We start from the raw sequence: 25,366 nt of genomic DNA, 5'->3' as shown, positions 1-25,366 counted from the left end.
TCCTTAGACACTTCCCAAATTTCTTTTTTTAGACTACCTCATCACATTTCTACTTTCTCATTACCTCTCATTCCTATTCTTCTTTCATATTCTATACTCTTCAGGCCTCCTCTCCAAATTTATTCTTCCCTCTTTATTCCTACTCCTAGGTGGCTGCCTAGGGCCCTGTGGTTAGGGGCCTCTGCACTTGTGCCAACTTTATTTTTTTTAAACACTTTTTTTTTGCTGCCAAATATTTTAATTTTCTTTTTGGCGCCATTTTTTTGCCCAGGAACTCAGGAGGGGGTGGTGACTGGCGGTCGGGCGGAAGCACGGTGAGGACTGAGTCACATGACGATGTGGTATGTGTCAAGCAGAAGAAGCTTCAAGCTTCAAGCATGAGCAGTAGCAGAGCAGTAAGGACAGAGGCATAGAGAGCTGTAGTATGAGTAGTGAGTCGTGAATAGCTAACTTAACTACTACATTTTGTTATATTAATAATGGAGTGCTAGAGCATGTTGGCATTCCTGCAGTATAGGATGGTTTGGAGCCAGTTGTTTACTTTTTCATTCTTTCATTTTCTTTATGTTTTTCTTTTAACCATTGCAGGGCAGTAAATATGATACTTAATGACTTTTGTGACTCTTTCTACTCATGTTAACACTGCACAGTCTGCCCTTATACCCCCTGTACGTTTCAGTATGCAGTTCAATCACGTTCTCTTGCTCTGTATATGCTCAATTATTGTTGCATCACTATCAAATATATTTTCTTCTAGTAGTTCTTTAGAAATATTATTTAGATTTTTTCTAAATATTTTGTAATCTGGCTGGGGAGTGTAGGGTGAAGATGTACACAGCCTGCAAATTAATCTCACTTCTCTGTGTGTTCAGGGTACACAGCAACTAAGTGGATGGCTGAAAAAAATTGAATGTTACATTAAGGATACAAAATCTTCTCCATTTTTAACATAAAAAAAACATTTTGCTATTGTCCATACTTAAAGGGTCCCTTAAACATGTCAGGCATGTGGTAGAGGTTAGAGGAACTTTCAAATACAGTTTGACTATGTTTCAGGTATGATTATCACAGTCTGTCTCATGCCATCTCTGGTGGTTTTCAAATGCAGATATGCAAAGTATTGCTATGAAAGTCACTATGGAATTATGAAAAATGATAGCAATAGCAGTTTGTTTTTAACAGTGCTACCATTTTATAAATTTGATCAAACTCATTCTACTGTTAATTAGTGATAGTGTGCTATATGCTGGTCTCTAAATAGTGTTTACGGCTAGTTGCTATGCCCAGGAGCTGCTAACAGTCACTCTTGCCACCAAAAATGATGCTATCTGTAAACTCAACTTAGCATAATTAGGCAAAAATGTTGAAAACAATTTATAGTTGTCCAATAGGAAGGACAGGGGTAGCTGCATTCTATTGGTGCATTAAATTCTTTATTTCTTTTATTATAGATACAGCTTTATTTTGCTTTTATGGTATATGTAATTTCTACACATCTACAATCATATCATAAAATAAAAATAAAAGAACTAATTGGTTATTTGTTATTTTATTAGCTGGGTCAGTGTGTCAATGCAGAAAAAAATGTGTGTAAATATCACCTGGTCTGCTGTACAAAGTGACTGACGGGCTTATTTTTCTCCCTGCTAGTGTTTGCAAAGGCTGTGAGATCTTTCCATGTTTGATGCATTTGTCAGTACTTGAGAGGAGAGAAAGTGTAGGCATACGTAGTGTGTAAAACGTCATTGCCTCATGTTTGGCAGGGGACCAAGGGACCTAGTGACACTAAAGTCAAAATTAGTTTCATGATATAGTTAAAGCACTGCAATTAAAAAAAAAAAAAACAACTTTCCAATTTACTTCCATGATCAAAACATGCATATTTTTATATGCACACTTTCTGAGGCTCCAGCTCCTACTGAGCATGTGCAAAAGTGTACAGTATATACAGTATATATGGATATGCATTTTTTATTGGCTGTCACATGATGCAGGCGAGGGTGGAGTATGGATTAACTTAATTTGCCAAAAATATATTCTGATTTCAAATTGAAAGTGCTATTACATTATTTTATATTTCAGTATATGTATATATATATATATATATATATATATATGTGTATGTCCTAAAGAGGATAACACAATATTATATAAAATAGGGGCGCTATCTAAATATAATAATACTAGCAAGATTATATGTGATTTCAAGGTTCACAATACATATATTCCCAGGAGTAATATTACTTGTGCAAAAACATACAAGTACAACTTAGCTTATAGCATACAAACTGTGATACAGAATGTCCAGATAGACAAAAGAATAAAAAATGTCCAAATAAAGTCCAAAATATTCCTTTAAAGTTATAGAGGTATAAGACAGCTCTCCTGGATGTATAAGGCCATCCACAACAGGTTAATCTATAAGGAAATACTGTAGAGAAGGCGCCACATAGCATAATTCCGTATATTATATCAGATTTTAAAATTGTAGTTCAGAACCACTCACGTGTAAAAAAGCACCAAGATGTGGTGCTGGCTAGGCAGACCGGAACCTCAGAGTTGTCCGGTAAACTCTCCTCTTAGGCAAAGACACCCAGAAGCCAAAAAATGGTATTCACCAAACAGGCTAGCAGTCAGGAAGGCACCGTCCCGCCTCCAGCAGAGGTATAAAATGACTCCAAAAGAGTGTCCAAGGAGAAACAAAGTAGCAAGTTGTATATATTAAAAGTGTTTATTGCAACACATTAAAAACACAGCAACGCGTTTCTCAGTATCATGTACTGTTTCATCAGGCTGAATAAAACTATACAACATTTGCTACTTAATATACTCTATACTAACCAATAAAAAGCTGTTTAGCATACACACCCTAATCTCTCTTAATTAGTCACATGACTCGCAGGTGTTTGCAAACACATTCATGTCAATACAGCATATGTTAACATATAACCTATAACAACATTTTTCTTATAAGCAGTGTCAAATTTAGTCGCCTCTTGCAACATTCTTTGTGAACATTTATCCACTACCAATATATGCAGTATAAGCAAATACAAATTTAAACTGTCATGGCAATTGTAAAGCTAACAAACAGCATACAAAATAACATTGACATTCATTTAAATCCCCCTAACGATATCATACCTATTCAGTTACTCAAGTCTCATTTAAAGATTGTACGCATTGATCCTTATACTATCTCTTTCTTTAATCATTATATATTCGTAGATACTATATATCTCATTTCAGAGAGTAGCCACACTATCGAGATTTGTTTTTTATTCTTACGAAAAATTCCTTTCTAGTAGTTTCATTATTCTCAGATTAAAGATGTGTATATATAAGACTATTGTTGTTATACATTGTTATGCTCTCACAAACTTTAGTCACTTACTAGTATATCTGGCTTTCGTAAAATGTTCCTTAATGATTTTACTAAGTCTCAGTGGGTGTATATTACTAATTATCTCCTATTGGAGTAGCCAGGAATGACGTGTCTGGTTGCTAAGGGCAATTCAGATGTGACGTATGGTCTCTTGATTCGATAGAGTCAAGATTAGCAACCTAACCCGCTGTAATCGTGGTGTTCTATCAACCGGGTGTTAGGTTGTGGAAACCAATAGTAATCTCTGTTTTGACAATAAACCTAATCATCGGCCATACTTTATATCAGACAAATAGATGTCATATTCAAACTATACACTACAGGTTAATCGCTTTATTCTTTCATTATTATGTTACTCTTTCTATGTGTATCAAATTTGGTTTCTATTAAAATGGACACATACGTGACAGAAATAGCAAAACAAAAATAAAAAATAAAAATCCCATTATATTGTTGAATATTATTTAATATGTTATTCCGTTTTTATATTATTTTGTTTTTATATTGTGATCTAGTTATATGTGTGAAAATGAAGACTAAATGCATCTCTTTGCATATATTATTTTTTATAATTTAATATTATTTTTTATTTATTATTTGATTTTTTGTAGATAGTTCATATCTAAACATTAATATATGAACCCATAATAGTGCCATAATAGTGCAGTCAATGTGCTTAAATAATATAACTTAAATAATAAAACTTAAAAATAAAGTGCTTATATAAAGAGCTCCGTGATAATAATTTTTAAGTGTTTAATTCTTTATGTGTTTAATTAAGCACTATATAACACATAATGTGTGAATATCTAAAGGACAATTATGTCCTTGTGAAATAATTTATATACACTAGTTTTGTTTAACTTAATAAATGAAGTGCTCTCTTCCAATAACTTGTGAAATGTTTAGTGTGTGTCAAAAGCTACCAAATCCATGTTCATATTTAAACCATTGGGATATAGTGTTCCCAATTGGTAAATCCAAAAAGTCTCACGTTGGCGTAGTCTGTTGTACCTATTGTATAGGCTAGAAGGAGGAATATATTCTATAGGTAGAATAGAAAAGATGTTCAAATTACCTTGGTGTACAGAATGGCAATGTTTAGGAACACTATGGTTTTTTTTTTTGTTTTTCATATTTCTATAGTGTTCATTCCATCTGGTTCTCACTATTCGGCAGGTGCGCCCTACATACTGAATTCCACATAATTTGCATGACAAAAGATATACTACATAAGAGGATGCACATGTCAAGTGATCCTGTATAGAAAAACTAATTCCTGTGGTATAAGATGTAAAATTAGTAGTTCCTATTTCAATAACTTTACACATTCTGCAACACTTGTATTTACATTTATAAATCCCTTTCTTCTTGTTACTATTTATTTTCTTTCTAATATTTGTCAGAGATCCTTGGATCTTTCTAGGTGCCAAGTTGTTAGTATTGGTATTTTTAACATTAGTTACAACCTTACTGGGAGCTAGTAAGTTCTTAAGTTTAATTTTACATCTTATACCACAGGAATTAGTTTTTCTATACAGGATCACTTGACATGTGCATCCTCTTATGTAGTATATCTTTTGTCATGCAAATTATGTGGAATTCAGTACGTAGGGCGCACCTGCCAAATAGTGAGAACCAGATGGAATGAACACTATAGAAATATGAAAAACAAAATAAAAAACCATAGTGTTCCTAAACATTGCCATTCTATACACCAAGGTAATTTGAACATCTTTTCTATTCTACCTATAGAATATATTCCTTCTTCTAGCCTATACAATAGGTACAACAGACTACGCCAACGTGAGACTTTTTGGATTTACCAATTGGGAACACTATATCCCAATGGTTTAAATATGAACATGGATTTGGTAGCTTTTGACACACACTAAACATTTCACAAGTTATTGGAAGAGAGCACTTCATTTATTAAGTTAAACAAAACTAGTGTATATAAATTATTTCACAAGGACATAATTGTCCTTTAGATATTCACACATTATGTGTTATATAGTGCTTAATTAAACACATAAAGAATTAAACACTTAAAAATTATTATCACGGAGCTCTTTATATAAGCACTTTATTTTTAAGTTTTATTATTTAAGTTATATTATTTAAGCACATTGACTGCACTATTATGGGTTCATATATTAATGTTTAGATATGAACTATCTACAAAAAAACAAATAATAAATAAAAAATAATATTAAATTATAAAAAATAATATATGCAAAGAGATTCATTTAGTCTTCACTTTCACACATATAACTAGATCACAATATAAAAACAAAATAATATAAAAACGGAATAACATATTAAATAATATTCATCAATATAATGGGATTTTTATTTTTTATTTTTGTTTTGCTATTTCTGTCACGTATGTGTCCATTTTAATAGAAACCAAATTTGATACACATAGAAAGAGTAACATAATAATGAAAGAATAAAGCGATTAACCTGTAGTGTATAGTTTGAATATGACATCTATTTGTCTGATATAAAGTATGGCCGATGATTAGGTTTATTGTCAAAACAGAGATTACTATTGGTTTCCACAACCTAACAACCGGTTGATAGAACACCACGATTACAGCGGGTTAGGTTGCTAATCTTGACTCTATCGAATCAAGAGACCATACGTCACATCTGAATTGCCCTTAGCAACCAGACACATCATTCCTGGCTACTCCAATAGGAGATAATTAGTAGTATACACCCACTGAGACTTAGTAAAATTATTAAGGAACATTTTACGAAAGCCAGATATACTAGTAAGTGACTAAAGTTTGTGAGAGCATAACAATGTATCACAACAATAGTCTTATATATACACATCTTTAATCTGAGAATAATGAAACTACTAGAAAGGAATTTTTCGTAAGAATAAAAAACAAATCTCGATAGTGTGGCTACTCTCTGAAATGAGATATATAGTATCTACGAATATATCATGATTAAAGAAAGAGATAGTATAAGGATCAATGCGTACAATCTTTAAATGAGACTTGAGTAACTGAATAGGTATGATATCGTTAGGGGGATTTAAATGAATGTCAATGTTATTTTGTATGCTGTTTGTTAGCTTTACAATTGCCATGACAGTTTAAATTTGTATTTGCTTATACTGCATATATTGGTAGTGGATAAATGTTCACAAAGAATGTTGCAAGAGGCGACTAAATTTGACACTGCTTATAAGAAAAATGTTGTTATAGGTTATATGTTAACATATGCTGTATTGACATGAATGTGTTTGCAAACACCTGCGAGTCATGTGACTAATTAAGAGAGATTAGGGTGTGTATGCTAAACAACTTTTAATTGGTTAGTATAGAGTATATTAAGTAGCAAATGTTGTATAGTTTTATTCAGCCTGATGAAACAGTACATGATACTGAGAAACGCGTTGCTGTGTTTTTAATGTGTTGCAATAAACACTTTTAATATATACAACTTGCTACTTTGTTTCTCCTTGGACACTCTTTTGGAGTCATTTTATACCTCTGCTGGAGGCGGGACGGTGCCTTCCTGACAGCTAGCCTGTTTGGTGAATACCATTTTTTGGCTTCTGGGAGTCTTTGCCTAAGAGGAGAGTTTACCGGACAACTCTGAGGTTCCGGTCTGCCTAGCCAGCACCACATCTTGGTGCTTTTTTACACGTGAGTGGTTCTGAACTACAATTTTAAAATCTGATATAATATACGGAATTATGCTATGTGGCGCCTTCTCTATTTCCGTATAGATTATTTTATATTTGTCAAATATCCTCAGATTGAGTTCACACTTTTGTGTAGTAGAGCCATTTCTTCTTCTGCTGATGAGGAACATAAATTAGTTAGTTTGTTGTGTAGATTATATTCCTTTAAATGATGCACAAGCATCATATTCAGGGTCATGGTGAATTCTGAACTTATAATAGCAATAGTTTGGGTTTGCTGCTGCACATTGTGTTGCTTGCTAACAAATATGAGAACTTAAGATGACTGATTCTACATTTATCTTCTGTTAATATTCTTTGTTCGTTATTATTTTTTTCTCTGCAAATATATTGTTTAATAAGGTTTAAAGTTAAGACCTCAACAAAGAATTTAGGTTTCGAGAAAAACAAGGCAAAAATGAAATTTAACAAAGATATTTACCAATGGTCTGCCAGAGTCTTTAACACATTTACAGAGGGTTTCTTCTTTTTCTGTTTGTGTGTGTGTGTTTGTGAGAGAGTGTGTGAGTGCGTTAGTGTATATTTTGTGTGTGTTTTTTAAATGTGTGTACTGTGTGTGTGTACATGTGTGTCTGCAACTGTGTGTGTACTGTGTGTGTGTGTGTACATGGATGTCTGCATCTGTGTGTGTGTACTGTCTGTGTGAGTATCTCTGTGTGTGTGTACGGTTTGTGTGTGTCTATATCTCTCTGTGTGTATGCTGTCTGTGTGTGTTTACTGTCTGTATCTGTGTGTGTACTGTTTGTTTCAGTGTACTGTTTGTGTTTGTACTGTTTGTGTGTATACTGTTTGTGTGTGTCTGTATCTCGGTGTGTGAATGTATCTTGGTGTGTGAATGTATCTTGGCGTCTGACTGTATCTCTGTGTGTGACTGTATCTCTGTGTGTGTACTGTTTGTGTGTGTTTGCTGTCTCTGTGTGTGTCTGTATGTCTGTGTACTGTCATTCTGCCTAGGGACTCACACTTGATAGAGCCGACCCTGTAGATATATACTGATGTCTACAGACTCCTGGTTGTGTAATGGGTCTTTTCATATGCATGAGTGGGGGGAGTGTCTGCCTGTTCCTGCTTTCTCAGCCCCTTACAGGCCTAAGCCAAAACTCATCAGCAGTGCTAAGCTGGGAGCTTCTAAGTAAGTTTTTAAAAAGCTTTATACTGGATGTTTATATCTGTATCTGTGCAAATTCTTATTTATAGTAACGTATATTACATGCAGTTATATGAAAATTGGTGTATACTGTCCCTTTAAAGTGTTTTTCTCCCATTTTTTTCATTTTAAAAACGGTGGGGGTGGAGTTCGGGAAGGGGATGGGGCGTTGCTGAGGCCAGGGAGACAGGGGGCCCCATTTTGTCATCCTGCCTTTGGCCCTAAAATAGCTAGGGAGGCCCTGCTCTTCGATAATTTCTCCACACTTATCCCCTCTCTGGCATCCTTTTTTTAATTATTCTGATATCTCACATCTCCAATTACATAATCAAAACATACAGAAAATAAATTAATTAATGTTTATGTCCAAGAAAAAAGAAAACGTGTGTGGAATGTATGTGCTTTTGGTGTTCAAATGCCACATTTGTGTATGTATGCATATGCAATGTGTGAAAACAAATTGTTCATTTGACAATTACCCTTCCTATAGGCTATCTACCACCTCCTTCAGTGAAGGTGTGTGTACACAATCATACATATTTATTATTTTAATGTAGCAAAACATAAAGAATAGGAATATTTTTGATATATTGTATTCTCTATTTTGATGGACTGGAATCCTGTCAATAATTAAGCCAAAAAAATACACTTAGGGCTAGCTTATAAGAGGAGGATAAATGAGCCCTCCCGCTCACACATTAACTTACCTAGAAGTAGGTTTTTTTGTATGCACCGGGTAGCACGCATATTAGAAGTTAAATGTAAAAAGTTTGCGCATGAGCGCTAACCCGACACACGTAAAATGTGGAACATAGAATATCACTGTGTTAACGTATTAACCATCGAGTTCAAAGGAGAGAGAAAAGTGGAAAAAGCCTAACACCCATACTCGAAATGCAAACCCAATCGCGTTTACCCAACTGCGCTAAACTGACAAGAAATATTAATATTTCACATTCCAATGTTCTTCACATAACATAATATGTTCTATTTATTCTTAAATATAAATATATATCAAACACACAAAGAAAGTCCAGCACTCGCTTGCAAGTTCTCAGCTAAGATTAAAAGCAAAACTGGAAGAGTTAGTTACCGCATCTGGCCAAATGGGACAAGCCCAGATAAAACGTCAAGGTTTCTCTCAAAACTTGGGTCCCTAATACAGCCATACGAATGCAAGCTCTCAATTAAACAAACTGGGAACAAGCGAAGGGTGCACAGGCTTATGTAATCCCGCTAGACATATACAAAACACGGAAGGGGACTGCACTCTCAGACTGGACTGGGTACACATCGTATGACCCTGCAACATGCTCAGCCCTGGGTGCTCAATAGCACTCTCAGGAAGCTATGCTGTCTCCAGGGTCCCAGGCAGTTTACCCCAGACAAGTTTGGGTGCAAGGCCCATAGGGAAAATTACAAAACAAATTAATACAACACAGAGATAAAGTCCAGCACTGGCTTGCAAGCTCTCAGCTAAGATTAAAATCAAAACTGTAAGAGTTAGTTACCGCATATGGCCAAATGGAACAGGCCCAGGTACCACATCAAAGTCTCTCCCAAAACCTGGTTTCCCTAATACAGTCATACATATATATATATATATATATATATATATATATATATATATATATATATATATATATATATATATATATATGGTTTTTTGGTAGTATATATATATATATATATATATATATATATATATATATATAATTATATATAGGCAGATATTTATATGGATATACATATTTACAGTAAATACACAGTTAAACACTTAAATATGAATATTGCATATATACACATATACTGTATGTGTATGTCTGTCTGTATTTATGTGTTTATATGTCTGTAATACATACATACACAGATAAATATTTAAATACATATGTAAACACACATATATATATATATATATACTTACCAGCCACTTTATAAGGTACACCATGCTAGTACCGGGTTGGACCCCCTTTGCTTTCATAACTGCTTTAATTCTTTGTGGCATAGATTCAATAAGGTGTTAGAAACATTCCTCAGAGATTTTGGTCCATATTGACATGATAGCATCACACAGTTGCTGCAGAATTGTTGACTGCACATCCATGATGTGAATTTGCTGTTCCACCACATGCCAAAGGTGCTTTATTGGATTGAGATCTGGTGACTGTGGAGGCCATTGGGATTCAGTGAACTCACTGGCCTCTAGTTATCAAGGTCTGTCGGACCTGATCCTACAGTGCGGATCAGGTCCGACAGACCTCGCTGAATACGGCGAGCAATACGCTCGCCGTATTCATCATTGCACCAGCAGCTCACAAGAGCTGCTGGTGCAACGCCACCCCCTGCAGACTCGCGGCCAATAGGCCGCCAGCAGGGGGTGTCAATCAACCCGATCGTACTTGATCGTGTTGATTTCCGGTGATGTCTGTCCGCCTGCTCAGAGCAGGCGTACAGGATATGGGGCAGCAGTCTTTGTGACCGCTGCTTCATAACTGCTGTTTCTGGTGAGCCTGCAGGCTCGCCAGAAACACGGGGCATCAAGCTCCATTCGGAGCTTGATACATATGCCCCATTGTCATGTTCAAGAACCAGTTTGAGATGATTTGAGCTTTTTGACATGGTCGCATTATCCTTCTGGAAGTAGGCATCAGAAAATGGGTACACTGTAGTCATAAAGGGATGGACATTGTCAGCAACAATACGTAAGTAGGTTGTGGCGTTTATACAATGCACAATACTAAGGGGCCAGAAGTGTGCCAAGAAAATATTCCCCACACCATTACACCACCACCAGGCTGAACCATTGATACAAGGCCGGATGGATCCATGTTTTCATGTTGTTTATGACAAATTTTGACCCTACCATCTGAATGTCGCAGCTGAAATCGAGACTCATCAGACCAGGCAACGTTTTTCCAATCTTCTATCGTTCAATTTTGGTGAGCCTGTGCGAATTGTAGCCTCAGTTTCCTGTTCTTAGCTGACAGGAGTGGCACACGGTGTGGTCTGCTGTAGCCCATCTGCTTCAAGGTTTGATGTGTTGTTCATTCAGAGATGGTATTATGCATATCTTGGTTGTAACGAGTGGTTATTTGAGTTACTGTTGCCTTCCTATCATCTCGAACCAGTCTGCCCATTCTCCTCTGACATCAACAAGGCATTGCCATTCACACAACTGCCACTCACTGGATATTTTCTCTTTTTCAAACCATTCTCTGTAAACCCTAGAGAAGGTTGTGCATGAAAATCCCAGTAGATCAGCAGTTCTTTAAATACTCAGACCATCCCGTCTGGCACCAGCAACCATGCCATGTTCAAAGTCACTTAAATCCCCATTCTTCCCCATTCTGATGCTCCATTTGAATTGAACAGGTGTACCTAATAAAGTGGCTGGTGAGTGTATATATATATATATTATATATATATATATATATATAGATATATATATATATATATATATAAATATATGTATATACAGTATATATAATAGCTCTATAACTAGAGCTCTGAAGTCACTCTAAATCTATGCACGTTAAATTCAATCGCACTCAAGCAAAAGTATTTACCTTCAACTTGAATTATGTGCACTACTTCCAATGCGTACTAAGAACCATGATATACCCCTTTTCGCTTGCACACAACAGTAAGTGTGCTCACAGTTTTTGCTTGGCAAACTCTAACATATTGGAATTTAAGTCCTCATTTGTGAAAAACTATGCAAACACATACTTTTTCTTAGATAATATACTAAGTTGTAGACAGGCTAGCTTGCATGTTTTTCAGTTTCCATTTTATTCTTCCTTTTTTTTGTCCCAGAATTTTGCAAGCCAACATTTCACTTTTTTATAGTTTTATTAACAACACCAACATTATATATGCATAATTTCTACTGGGTTCTTCTAACATTCCCCTCACAATACCTATGTTCTATCTAAATAATAATTACATTTGTAATGTCCGTCGCATGCATCCTCAAAGGAATGTTAGATGCACGCGCAGCTGCTTCGTGGCGACAGACAGCTTCACGAGATCCAGCTCTCAGCTGTAACATAACAGCTGAGAGCTAGAGCTTCTGAAGCTTCAGGCATCTGCCGTATATGGAGCCTGAGCGTGATCGGTGCTTCGTCTCCATATGAGGCCAGATGCCTGATCGTTACAGACGGTGACACTGTGTGTGTCACCGTCTGTAACGATCTTCTGCTGGTGGAGGTGTGGGCAAACTGACCTTGGTGGATGACCAGGCATGAAGGGGCGGGGCCAGTCGGATGGGATGGGGGCGGGGACAGGGTGTGATGGAGACGAGACCTGGGTGTGACAGGGGCGGGGCCTGGGCATGATGGGGTGGGGCCAGGCAGGAGCGGCTGTGGCTGTCTTTGTGAGAGCACACAAGAAGGGTGAGAGAGAGTAAAAGAGGGGGGAGATAGAGAAGGGTGAGAGAGAGCAAAAGAGAAGGGGGGAGAAAGGAAGAGAGAGGGGGAGAGAGCAAGAGAGGGGGGAGAGAGCAAAAGAAGGGAGAGAGAGCAAAAAAGAGGGAGAGTAAAAGCATAAAAGAGAGGGGAGAGAGAGCAAACGAGAGAGGGAAGAGATCAAAAGAAAGGGAGAGTAAAAGCATAAAAGAGAGGGGAGAGAGAGCAAACGAGAGGGGGAGAAAGCAAAAGAGGGGGAGAGAGAGCAAAATAGAGGGGAGAGAGAGGAAAAGAGAGCGGGGAGAGCAAAAGAGAGGGGGGAGATTAAAAGAGAGGGGGAGAGAGAGCAAAAGACAGGGGGAGAGAGAGCAAAAGAGAGGGGAGAGAGAGAGCAAAAGAGAGGGGGGAGAGAGAGCAAAAGAGAGGGGAGAGAGCAAAAGAGAGGGGGAGAGATAGAGCAAATGAGAGGGAGGGGAGAGAGAGAGAGCAAATGAGAGGGAGGGGAGAGAGAGCAAATGAGAGGGGAGAGAGATAGCAAATTAGAGGGCGAGGGAGAGCAAATGAGAGGAGAGAGAGAGCAAATGAAAGGGGGAGAGAGCAAAAGAGAAGGGGAGAAATTGCAAAAGAGAGGGGGAGAGAGAGCGCAAAAGAGAGGGGGAGAGAGAACAAAAGAGAGGGGACAAGAGCAAATGGTGGGGGGGGGAGAGAGCAAAAGAGAGGGGAGAGATAGAGCAAATGGAGGCGGGAGAGAGAGCAAATGGAGGGGGGAGATAGAGCAAAAGAGAAGGGAGAGAGAGAGAAAAAGAGAGGGGAGAGAGAGAGAAAAAGAGAGGGGAGAGAGAGAGCAAAAGAGAGGAGAGAGAGCATAAGAGAGGAGAGAGAGAGCAAAAGAGAGGAGAGAGAGAGCAAAAGGGAGGTGAGAGAGAGCAAAAAAGAGGGGAGAGAGCAAAAGAGAGGGGAGAGAGAGAGCAAAAGAGAGGGGAGAGGGAGAGAAAAAGAGAGGGGGGAGAGGGAGAGCAAAAGAGAGGGGGGAGAGCAAAAGAGAGGGGGCAGAGGCAGAGCAAAAAAGGGGGTGAGAGGGAGAGCAAAAGAGAGGGGATAGGTAGAGCAAAAGAGAGAGAGAGAGAGAGCAAAAGAGAGGGGGAAATAGAGAGCAAGAGAGAGAGGGGAGAGAGAGCAAAAAGAGGGGGAAGAGAGAGCAAAAGAGAGGGGGAGAGATAGCAAAAGAGGGGGGAGAGAGCAAAAGAGAGCGGGGAGAGAGAGCAAAAGCGGTGGTGAAAAAATCCACCTCAATTTCAGGGTGGTGAAAGAATCCACCTGGATGCAGCAATACAAAATAAGTTGTTTCTACATCTGTAGTTTAAACAAAAATTAGACTGCCCTTTGGGCAGGCTTATCGACTAGTAGTGTTATAAGATAATTGTATGCCCATGAAAATCCTTTCTCTTTACATCTACTTTTATCTGATTTTAAACTTTTACACAAGACACAATCTAAGTGGAAACTTAATGAAAGGGGTTAAATCTGAATTCCAGGGTATGGCAGAACCATTCTGAGTAAACACTGTTAACAATAAAATATAAGTACTAATATTATGAGAAAATTGTGCTAATGCTGTAATCACCTCAACCATCTAATTGATTATTTAGATTATTAAGCAAAACTACATTTATTCCATACACTTTTGTCCCATCACAACAGTTAAACATAGACACAGTTACAGATACAAAGACAGTTGTCTTAAAGGGACACTGAACCCAAATTTTTTTCTTTCATGATTCAGATAGAGCATGCAATTTTAAGCAACTTTCTAATTTACTCCTAATATCAATTTTTGTTTGTTCTCTTGCTATCTTTATTTGAAAAAGTAGGCTTCTAAGCTTGTTTTTGTTTCAGACCCCTGGACAGCACTTTTTTATTGGTGGGTGAATTTATCCACCAATTAGCAAGAACAACCCAGGTTGTTCACCAAAAATGGGCCGGCATCTAAACTTACATTCTTGCATTTCAAATAAAGATACCAAGAGAATTAAGAAAATTTGATAATAGGAGTAAATTAGAATGTTGCTTAAAATGTCATGCTCTATCTGAATCAGTGTCCCTTTAAATTGCTATAAACCCCCATATCATTAACCCTATGCTTCATCACAGTTTAATCCTAACCATAATCTCCCATCATACTGTGTCATGTCTACTAAACTGCATTATTCGTAGGCTGCCAAGTCGCCTACCACCTTATTATAATTGTTAAGCCTCACCCCTTTAATCTCTATGAAAACCAATATATAGCTATCACCATGCACCCACTCCTTGAAAATTGCAAACTCAATGCAAGATATCATACAGGAGTCCCTCTAACCCAAATTACCAACAAGCACGGTTAAGGTTCACCATTTGGCCTTCAACAACCATTAATGATCCCCCTTTAAGACCACCGACACACATTGATATCCATCCAATGGGAAATATAACTCATTACAGACCCACCTATGAGAACCCACAAATGTTAAATGGATAGGAAACACAACTTTTTTTCTTTCATGATTCAGCTAGAATTTTTAATTTACTTTTATTAACAATTTGTCTTCATTCATTAGATATCTTTTTTTTTTAGAAAAACAGGGACGTATGCTTAGGAGCTGGCCCATTTCTGGAGCACTATTTGGCAGCAGTTTTGCAAGAATGTTATCCATTTGCAAGTGCACTAGATGGTAGTACTATTACCTGCCAGGTAGTGCCCCAGTTGTCTACCTAGATATCTCTTTAGCACAGAATATCATGGGAACTAAGCAAATTTGATAATAAAAGTAAATTGGAAACATGCTTAAACTGGTAGTCTGTTTCTGAATCACAAAAGAAAAAAATTGGGCTTCATATCCCTTTAAAGATTTTCTCACAATCCCCACAGCACAAAATTCCCACAACCACCTAAGGGACATCCCAGAGCAATAATCCATCAAAACCTGCTTCAGACTCTGATACACAATTCAGTATTGTCTTTATCCTTGTTTGAATCTACTATTGTTCAGTCTTTTTCCAGTAAAAGAGGTTCCACACATTATTCTACCATTGAATTCATTCTGAGACTGTAGTAAAAACTGCTTGTGTCGTTTTTTTCAAGACCCTTGAGTTATTGTTTAAGTCATTTCTTAGTTGGTTGCAATTCCTGTATTTTGGTAGTTCAGTATTATGTTGAGTATTCTATTTTTTATTTTACAATACAATGTAAGAAGAATATACTGTATCTGTGTTTTAGCAATAATAAAACTAAGTGAGATAATATTTCAATTTTATTCGCTTACAACAATTAATAAAAAAGTAAAAAATAAAAAAAAAGATATAGTATGAATGAGAGAATATTGCAATCAGGAAATTTAGAAAATAAATCATAAATGTATTTTTCTTATTTATTTGTACTGCAGTGTGAAAAACAGAATAATTAATACAGTGTGTTTGTGAAAAAATAATACTATACTATATATTTGTCTTTTATTAATATTTTACTTGACAACTATGTGATTGATGATTTGAAATTGATTTGAAATTGAGTCATGCACATTATTTAATAATTCTCTGTTGCATCTAGCTTTCTAAAGCTAATTTTCCAGGGAAGCGGCCAGCCAAAATAGCATTGGAGCTGTCATCTAAGACTCTACTGAGCCATAATTTCTATTGAATAGCAGTCATCTTAGTTGGCCATCCAACCCTAAACTTGCACTGAACTGTAGCTATCAGCAGAAAACAGAATTCTGAATTGCATAGCTTTTGAATTACCTATCAAAGAAAATAAGAGTCATGCAAATGTTTTGACTTCATAGCAATATATATATAAATATATAGAATCGCCAAACAACATTTAGCACTGAAAATGTATCTTGTATTTCAATTTTGTATAGATATGTAAGGTGACTATAATGCAGAAAAAATACACAAGGAATAGGATGAATAAAACACCCAATCTAAACCGTTTATCAGGGTACAAAAATAGATTTTATTGCAAGACTTTAGATACAGTATATGATTTCATTACATCTCCTTTATAACACAAATAAAGGGTTACAAGTAGAACCTGGAACTTTCAGCACCTTAGCACAAACTATTTATACAGACTCATTATTATTATTATTAGTAGTAGTAGTAGTAGTCGTCGTAGAAGTAATATTATAATTGCTTTGCCAAAATCTACGTATTGGCCTCTATTTATCAAGCCGTCAACTGCAAATACGCTGGAATTCCACAGCGTATTTGTGGCGAGCCTGATTCGCCTTAGTTATGAAACCATACAAACCGGCAAAAGTAGAATTTGTTGACGTAACATACGATCCGCCTGACTCATTCTGACACCGATCGATGCTTACGTCATTACAGATGCTCCGAACGCAAGTTTGGCACTATCTGACTACTTTTGCTAGTTATCAAATAACTAGCAGGTACGCTCGACACTTTTCTGGCCTAGCGTACCTGGTTTTCAATCCGCCGCCCTGGAGGCCGCGGATACCATAGGAATCAATGGGAGTCGGAAAGCAGCTAGAGCTCATGTTCGCTGCTGCCCTATATCCCTTTGATTCCTATAGTAATGTCTACACCTAACACCCTAACATGTACCCCGAGTCTAAACACCCCTATTCTGCCCCCCCATACCTTCCATATACGGAGCACACCATCACCTACATTATACATATTAACCCCTAATCTACCCCCCCATACCGACGCAACTCTAATAAATGTATTAACCCCTAAACCGCCGCTCCCGGAGCCCACCACAACTCTAATAAAGTGTTTAACCCCTAATCTGCCGCCCCCTACATCCGCGTCAGATGTCTTGAAGACGGACTCGCTCAGCACCGGATGGATGAAGATAGAAGATGCCGTCTGGATGAAGACTTCTGCCCGTTTGGAGGACCTCTTCTGTCCGGCTTGGATGAAGACTTCTGCCCGTCTGGAGGACCACTTTGCCCGGCTTCATTGAGGACTTCGCTCCGGCTGAGTGAAGACTTCTCAAGGTAGGGTGATCTTCAAGGGGTTATTGTTAGGTTTTTTTAAGGGGGGATTGGGTGGGTTTTAGAGTAGGGTTGGGTGTGTGGGTGGTGGGTTTTAATGTTGGGGGGGTATTGTACTTTTTTTTACAGGTAAAAGAGCTGATTACTTTGGGGCAATGCCCGCAAAAGGCCTTTTTAAGGGCTATTCGTAATTTAGTATAGGGTAGGGCTTTTTATTATTTTGGGGGGCTTTTTTATTTTATTAGGAGGATTAGATTAGGTGTAATTATTTTAAAAAAATTCGCCAAGATTTAAAGTTCTGCGTTAGCCATCAAAACCAGCGTTAAGGGGTCCTAACGCTGCTTTTTACCGCCCGCTGGTATTTAGAGTCAGCAAGGAAAGGGTCTAACGCTCACTTTCCAGCCGCAACTTTTCCATACCGCAGATCCCCTTACACCAATTGAGTATCCTATCTTTTCAATGGGATCTTCCTAACGCCGGTATTTAGAGTCTTGGCTGAAGTGAGCGGTAGATCCTCTACCGACAAGACTCCAGCCGCAGAAAAAAGTCAGGAGTTAAGAGCTTTATGGGCTAACACCAGTTTATAAACCTCTTAACTACTGTGCTCTAAAGTACACTAACACCCATAAACTACCTATGTACCCCTAAACCAAGGACCCCCACATCGCCGCCACTATAATACATTTTTTTAACCCCTAATCTGCCGACCGAACACCGCCGCCACCTACATTATCCCTATGTACCCCTAATCTGCTGCCCCTAACATCGCCGACAACTACATAATATTTATTAACCCCTAATCTGCCCCTCCCCAACGTCGCCGCTACCTTACCTACACTTATTAACCCCTAATCTGCCGACCGGACCTCGCCGCCATTATAATAAATGTTTTAACCCCTAAACCGCCTCACTCCCGCCTCGCAAACCCTATAATAAATTTTATTAACCCCTAATCTGCCCTCCCTAACATCTGTGACACCTAACTTCAAGTATTAACCCCTAATCTGCCGACCGGACCTTGCCGCTACTCTAATAAATGTATTAACCCCTAAAGCTAAGTCTAACCCTAACGAAATAAATTAAATCTTATTAAAAAAAATAATTCTATTTAAAGCTAAATACTTACCTGTAAAATAAACCCTAATATAGCTACAATATAACTAATAATTACATTTTAGGATTTATATTTATTTTAAAGGCAACTTTGTATTTATTTTAACCAGGTACAATAGCTATTAAATAGTTATTTACTATTTAATAGCTACCTAGTTAAAATAATTACAAAATTACCTGTAAAATAAATCCTAACCTAAGTTACAATTAAACCTAACACTACACTATCAATAAATTAATTAACTAAACTACCTACAATAGAATGTGAGCTCAATCTGATTGGCTGATTGGATAAGCCAATCCGATTGAACTTGAATTTGATTGGCTGATTCAATCAGCCAATCAGATTTTTCCTACCTTAATTCCGATTGGCTGATAGAATCCTATCAGCCAATCGGAATTCGAGGGACACCATCTTGGATGACGTCATTTAAAGGAACCTTCATTTGGTGTTAGGACGTCGTTAGAAGAGGATGGATCTGCGCCGGCTGCTTCAAGATGGACCCGCTCTGCTCCGGATGGAAGAAGATAGAAGATGCCGCCTGGATGAAGACTTCCGACCCTCTGGAGGACCTCTTCTGGCCGGATAGGATGAAGACTTCGGACCCTCTTCTGGACGTATCGGATGGTACCCGGCTGGGTGAAGACAAGGTAGGAAGATCTTCAGGGACTTAGTGTTAGGTTTTTTAAGGGGGGGTTGGGCGGGTTAGATTAGGGGTATGTGGGTGGTGGGTTGTAATGTTGGGGGGGGGTATTGTATGTTTTTTTATAGGCAAAAGAGCTGATTTCTTTGGGGCATGCCCCGCAAAAAAACTTTTAAGGGCTGGTAAGGTAATAGAGCTGTTAACTTTTTATTTTAGATTAGGGTAGGGGATTTTTTTTATTTTGGGGGGCTTTGTTATTTTTTAGGGGGCTTAGAGTAGGTGTAATTAGTTTAAAATTCTTGTAATCTTTTTTTATTTTCTGTAATTTAGTGTTTGTTTTTTTTGTAATTTAGTTTAGTTGATTTAATTGTAGGTAATTGTAGGTAGTTTTGTTAATTAATTTATTGATAGTGTAGCAGATTAGGGGTACATAAGTATAATGTAGACTGCGGCGTTGTCCGGAGCGGCAGATTAGGGGTTAATAATAATATGCAGGGGTCAGCGATAGCGGGGGCGGCAGATTAGGGGTTAATAAGTATAAGGTTAGGGGTGTTTAGACTCGGGGTACATGTTAGAGTGTTAGGTGCAGACTTAGAAACTGTTTCCCCATAGGAAACAATGGGGCTGCGTTAGGAGCTGAACGCTGCTTTTTTGCAGGTGTTAGGTTTTTTTTTCAGCCCAAACTGCCCCATTGTTTCCTATGGGGGAATCGTGCATGAGCACGTTTTTCAAGCTAGCCGCTACCGTAAGCAGCGCTGGTATTGAGAGTTGAAGTGGCGGTAAATATGCCTGTACGCTCCCTTTTTGGAGCCTAACGCAGCCCTTCAGAGAACTCTCAATACCAGCGTTATTTAAAAGGTGCGGGGGGGAAAACACGCGTGGCTAACGCACCCCTTTGGCTGAAAAACTCTAAATCTAGCCGATTGTAATTATTTTATTATTTTCTGTAATTTAGTGTTTTGTTTTTTTTGTACTTTAGATAATTGATTTTAATTGTATTTAATTGTATTTAGTTTAGGGAATTTATTTAATTATAGTGTAGTGTTAGGTGTAATTGTAACTTAGGTTAGGTTTAATTTTACAGGTATATTTGTATTTATTTTAACTAGGAAGTTATTAAATACTTAAAAACTATTTAATATCTATTGTACCTAGTTAAAATAAATACAAAGTTGCCTGTAAAATAAAAATAAATCCTAAAATAGCTACAATGTAACTATTAGTTATATTGTAGCTAGCTTAGGGTTTATTTTATAGGTAAGTATTTAGTTTTAAATAGGAATAATTTATTTCGATTTATTTAAATTATATTTAAGTTAGGGGGTGTTAGGGTTAGTGTTAGACTTAGATTTAGGAGTTAATACATTTAATATACTGGCGGCGGTGTATGGGGGGGCAGATTAGGGGTTAATAAATATAATGTAGGTGGCAGCGGTGTAGGGGGGCAGATTAGGGGTTAGTAAATATAATGTAGGTGGCGGCGGTGTAGGGGGGGCAGATTAGGGGTTAATAAATATAATGTAGGTGGCGGTTTAGGGGTTAATAACTTTATGTAGGTGGCGGCGGTATAGGGGGCTGAGGATTAGGGGTTAATATGTATAATGTAGGTGGCGGTGGGCTCCAGGAGTGGCGATTTAGGGGTTAATACATTTATTAGGGATGCGGCGGGGTCCGGGAGCGGCGGTTTAGGGGTTAATACATTTATTAGAGTTGCGGCGGGGTCCAGAAGCGGCGGTTTAAGGGGTAAACAGTTTAGTATAGTGTGGGTGTTTAGCGACAGGGTACCAAGAAAGCTGTAAAGAAGCCAAAGAGCAGCAAGATCGATGACTGTTAGTTAACAACAGTCCACTGCTCATCGCCCCGTACTTGGTGCGCAGCTTTTTGACAGCTTTTTTGGTAACTTTGGAGAATGTATTCAGGTCCGTGGCAGCGATGTTAGGCGAACTTAGGTGAGCGTATTGGTGCCGGCGAATGCAAGAAAGTCGACGGCTTGATAAATAGAGGCCATTGTGTCCTTTCCCACCATATTTCATCTTTTGGAAATTTGTCAGCACAAATTATTACCAAAATTTTTTTGTTCAAAGGGACATTAAAGTTAAAATGAAAGGGACTTAAATGTAATTTTTTTATATGAATCAATGCATTGCAAAAGAGCTGCTAGGACATTTTTCAATTGTTTTTTGTAGCCCAGGAACACACGCCTTGGAAATCCTATTAAGTGTTGTCTATCTTCTCTCCTTTGCTGTGACCAATTAGGGTCATCTATAAATGCATATACAACTAATCACTGTGCAGCATGCATGAAGGTCACAGTTCTGAATTCCATTTCATGTATTCTAGCCTCTTCTGAGTGTGTGTGTGAAGGAAAATCCACAAAAATATATTTTCCATTTCCCTTTAGCAGAGCTAACAACCATTCCCTATAATGCCCTAGCTGTGGTTCTTTGCTATCTCCATCCTCCTTTTAATCTGAGACCAATTAAATTCCACCCATAAATGTCAGACAGTAATATAATCCAGAACCCATGAATCTTGTCAAGAAACTATAGACTATGCTGGTTGTAAATAAAACTTTTACTTAAAACCTTGTTCACAGATGTAGAAACATAGAAGAAAAGCTTTTATGTTCATGAAAAGGTGCTTCTCATTTAAAAGTTCAATAATTTAGGCACAAGCACTTCACTTTGAAACACACTGTTGTAACAGTGTTTGGGCTTAGCATGTAAGAAGGTGTGTCCCTGATAAAAAGTGTCAGGATCCAATAAGCAACTGTCAGAATCCTATAAGCTCTGTTCATGCTAAAATGCAAACTGCATGGTGGGGACACCACTGGTGACTTCCCTCACAGTGCTATACCTGGGATAAAACCAGATACTCCAGGTTCAGGGTCTGGCCTGATCTTTTTGTGCCACTAGAGAATATTTACTTGCAGGGGTGTGTGAAAGGATATTATTATCAGTATGTGTGTCTCTCAGCTCCATCCTCTTTGGATGTTAGCCAATCAGGGAAGTGTTTTCTGATACATATTGAGCAGCAGCCTGTCTTTAATTTTAGGAATGTCCTGACCTTGCCTCTGCATTTGGTACAGTTAGTATTTTGCTTGGGCTTGCAGTTTCACAGCTCCTGTACCATTTTGCATGCTGTGCATACTGTTGTGTTCTATCTCCAGCACTGCCTCAATTTGCCACTGCTTGCAGCCTGTTTTCAATACCCTGGCATCCCTTTGTTTGGTCCAGAAGTGGGTACTCTCCTTTGCTTGGCCCAGTAGTGGGTGCTACACTTTGCTTAGCCAATAAGCGGGCACTCCCCTTTGCTTGGCCCAGCAGTGGGCACTACAGTCCTTGACCCTGAAGTGGGCATTTCAAAACGTGGCTCTTGTCTGTCTGAACTTGCACCTGGACATCAGCTATATTGATGTGTGCAGTTTTTTTTCCCAGTTAATTCTTGCTTATACCTGTTTCCTGTTTCCCAGTATAATCTATTAAAGTCATTACTTGCTATTTGTCTGTCTACATTTTTCCTAATAAACAGGACTGTAGTATATATTTTAGTCTCCAGTATATTGCTATGCAATCTGCCACCCCTGCCAATGGGCCCCATCCTGTTAAAGAGGCCATAACCCTGACACTCAGTCATAAAGGTGCAATCTCATTTGAACATCTTCTATGCTGATACAGTGTTACAATGGAGTGGGTTCATGCATTACAGTTTCTGTAAAAATACAGTAGATATCATAAGTCCTTTTTTAATAGAAACCCTTGTTTTCAGAACAAGACAAACCATAAACGCTGACTTTACAAACAATAGAGTTAAATATTTTTACTAAAAATACTTGTCAAAGATTAAAAGCGAAATTATAGCTACTGAACAATTGTGTCTGTATGCCCATCATGCCAACACGTAAATGTTATTCAGATGGTTTTGTAGTGGGACTTTTGATTTTAGTTCCTCAAATGCAATTGAGATAATTATTTCCAAGAATTACTTATTTTTATAAAACAATCCTCAGAATTTTTTTTCATAGAAGATTGGCACTATGTGATTAGAAGCTTGCATGCTTTTGTAAATGGCAGCCATTAATCACACAAATTTTTCTTGGTCGATATAGGTCAACTGTCTTAGTCCTTGTAATATTGTAATAAATTAAAAGGGATATACAGTATTGTCATTTTCTAGACACATTTTTAGTCACATAAATTGAGTCTCTTGTTCAGATAATTGAGGTGTGTTTAATAGTATTTATTTCTTCCATAAAAAATAATATTTTTTTCAGGCAATTTTAAAGCAATTTCATATTAAAAATGCACTCAATTTTATCTGATTAATTATGAACATTTTCCTTGTTTAAACAATCTGCACATATTATAAGAAAGATTCATACAAATTGCCATTGACAATATTGTATTGGTTAATTTAAGATGGAATATCCAGATGCAAATAATTTTCGAATCTTTTCGTCTTAGAGAAGCAAGAGAAAGGGAAATCAGGAAATTTTTGATAGGATGGTTACCCATAATTAAGACATATTCATTATGTGAACAGAAGACCATTCTATGCCGATTTTTGAGCTCTGATTGTTTTTGTGACCTGGTCTTAGTAGGTGTTATCCCGGCAGACTGGATATCGGGATATAGGGAGTTATAATTAGAGCTATTCCTCTAAGAGGATATCTTTGCATGCCCACACATGCCCTATGGTAAAGACCTGGGGACAAGGGGGGGGGGGGAGAGCGAGAGAGACTTATTTCCCTCTTTCTTTTTTTTTTTTTCCCCTTTTAAGTTTGGTTTGCTTTCTGTAAATAAAAATTTGCCAACAGTGTAAAAAGATGCCATATTTTTTATTTCATTTACTATTTCCAATACAAAACGAATGGAATGGGCAAGTATTGTCATTATATTATTTCATTGTTGTATTTTTTTGTTTATTTTTTATGAATGTATCTTTGCCGACACCCTGCGAGGTGTATGCACTCTGTAATATGTTTAAGCTCAATTGCACTGTTGGTATATACAAATAAATATTTAAAAAAAAAATTAAGATGGAATACCTTAATAAAATAAACAATAAATAACACCAAATTATTTGTAAAATAATTCTCATTCATAATGGAATAAGTTTAATAATGAGACACATTTGTTTAAATGTTTCAATCCTTCATGGGATGAATTTACATGTTATATTTATATATAACATATTAAATATTCTTATATTAACATAATTTGAATATGTGTATTTTTTCTTTTCATTGAAACTATTTTTTATAGTTCTATAAGTCCAATGCATAGATATCACACTTGACATCTTCCTTGATCATTCATCAGTATCTCATATATCATGCACATAAATCTGCAGTGTCATCAGTTCTATTCTCTGTGATCTACTTTTGATTATCACCCTTCATTTCCCATCTTGGAATTGGAAGTCATTGCCTGAATGACTTTTCTCAATTATTAAAATCTATTGCCACATGACATGACTATTTTTTCCTTTGTAATCTTAATGTTATATTTCTATGTCAATTTATTGTACATACTGTACATAGCCCTGTAACTTTATATTATAATTTCTGTTTTTTTTTTAATGTAACCTCTTGAATTGCCAAATTACTTTAGATAGGACTTGTAGCAATGTATTTTTTTTCTTACGTTTACCCAAAATATCCTGCAGCTAGTAATTTTAAATGATTGAATAAATAAAATAATGTATTTGATATTATGGTCTATTGCCTTAATAGTTCTAGAAACAAATATAAGTCAAGAACAGAATTATTCTGCAAAGGTTTTGAGATTAATGATATCTCATTACCATACATTCAGTCACAATTTTTTTTAAATTACTAATCTCGTCCTAATTTACCTGAGACTGAGATGAGTTGTTCTATGAAGGTTATGGAAGGAATGTTATGTCCAATAGCTTTTTAAATTTGAAAGGAATATGAAGGCAA

This window comes from Bombina bombina, chromosome 3 (genome assembly GCF_027579735.1).
Source record: "Bombina bombina isolate aBomBom1 chromosome 3, aBomBom1.pri, whole genome shotgun sequence".
NCBI classification, from domain to species: domain Eukaryota; kingdom Metazoa; phylum Chordata; class Amphibia; order Anura; family Bombinatoridae; genus Bombina; species Bombina bombina.
The sequence above is the reverse complement of the archived record's forward strand: the minus strand, read 5'-3'. Positions refer to the sequence as shown.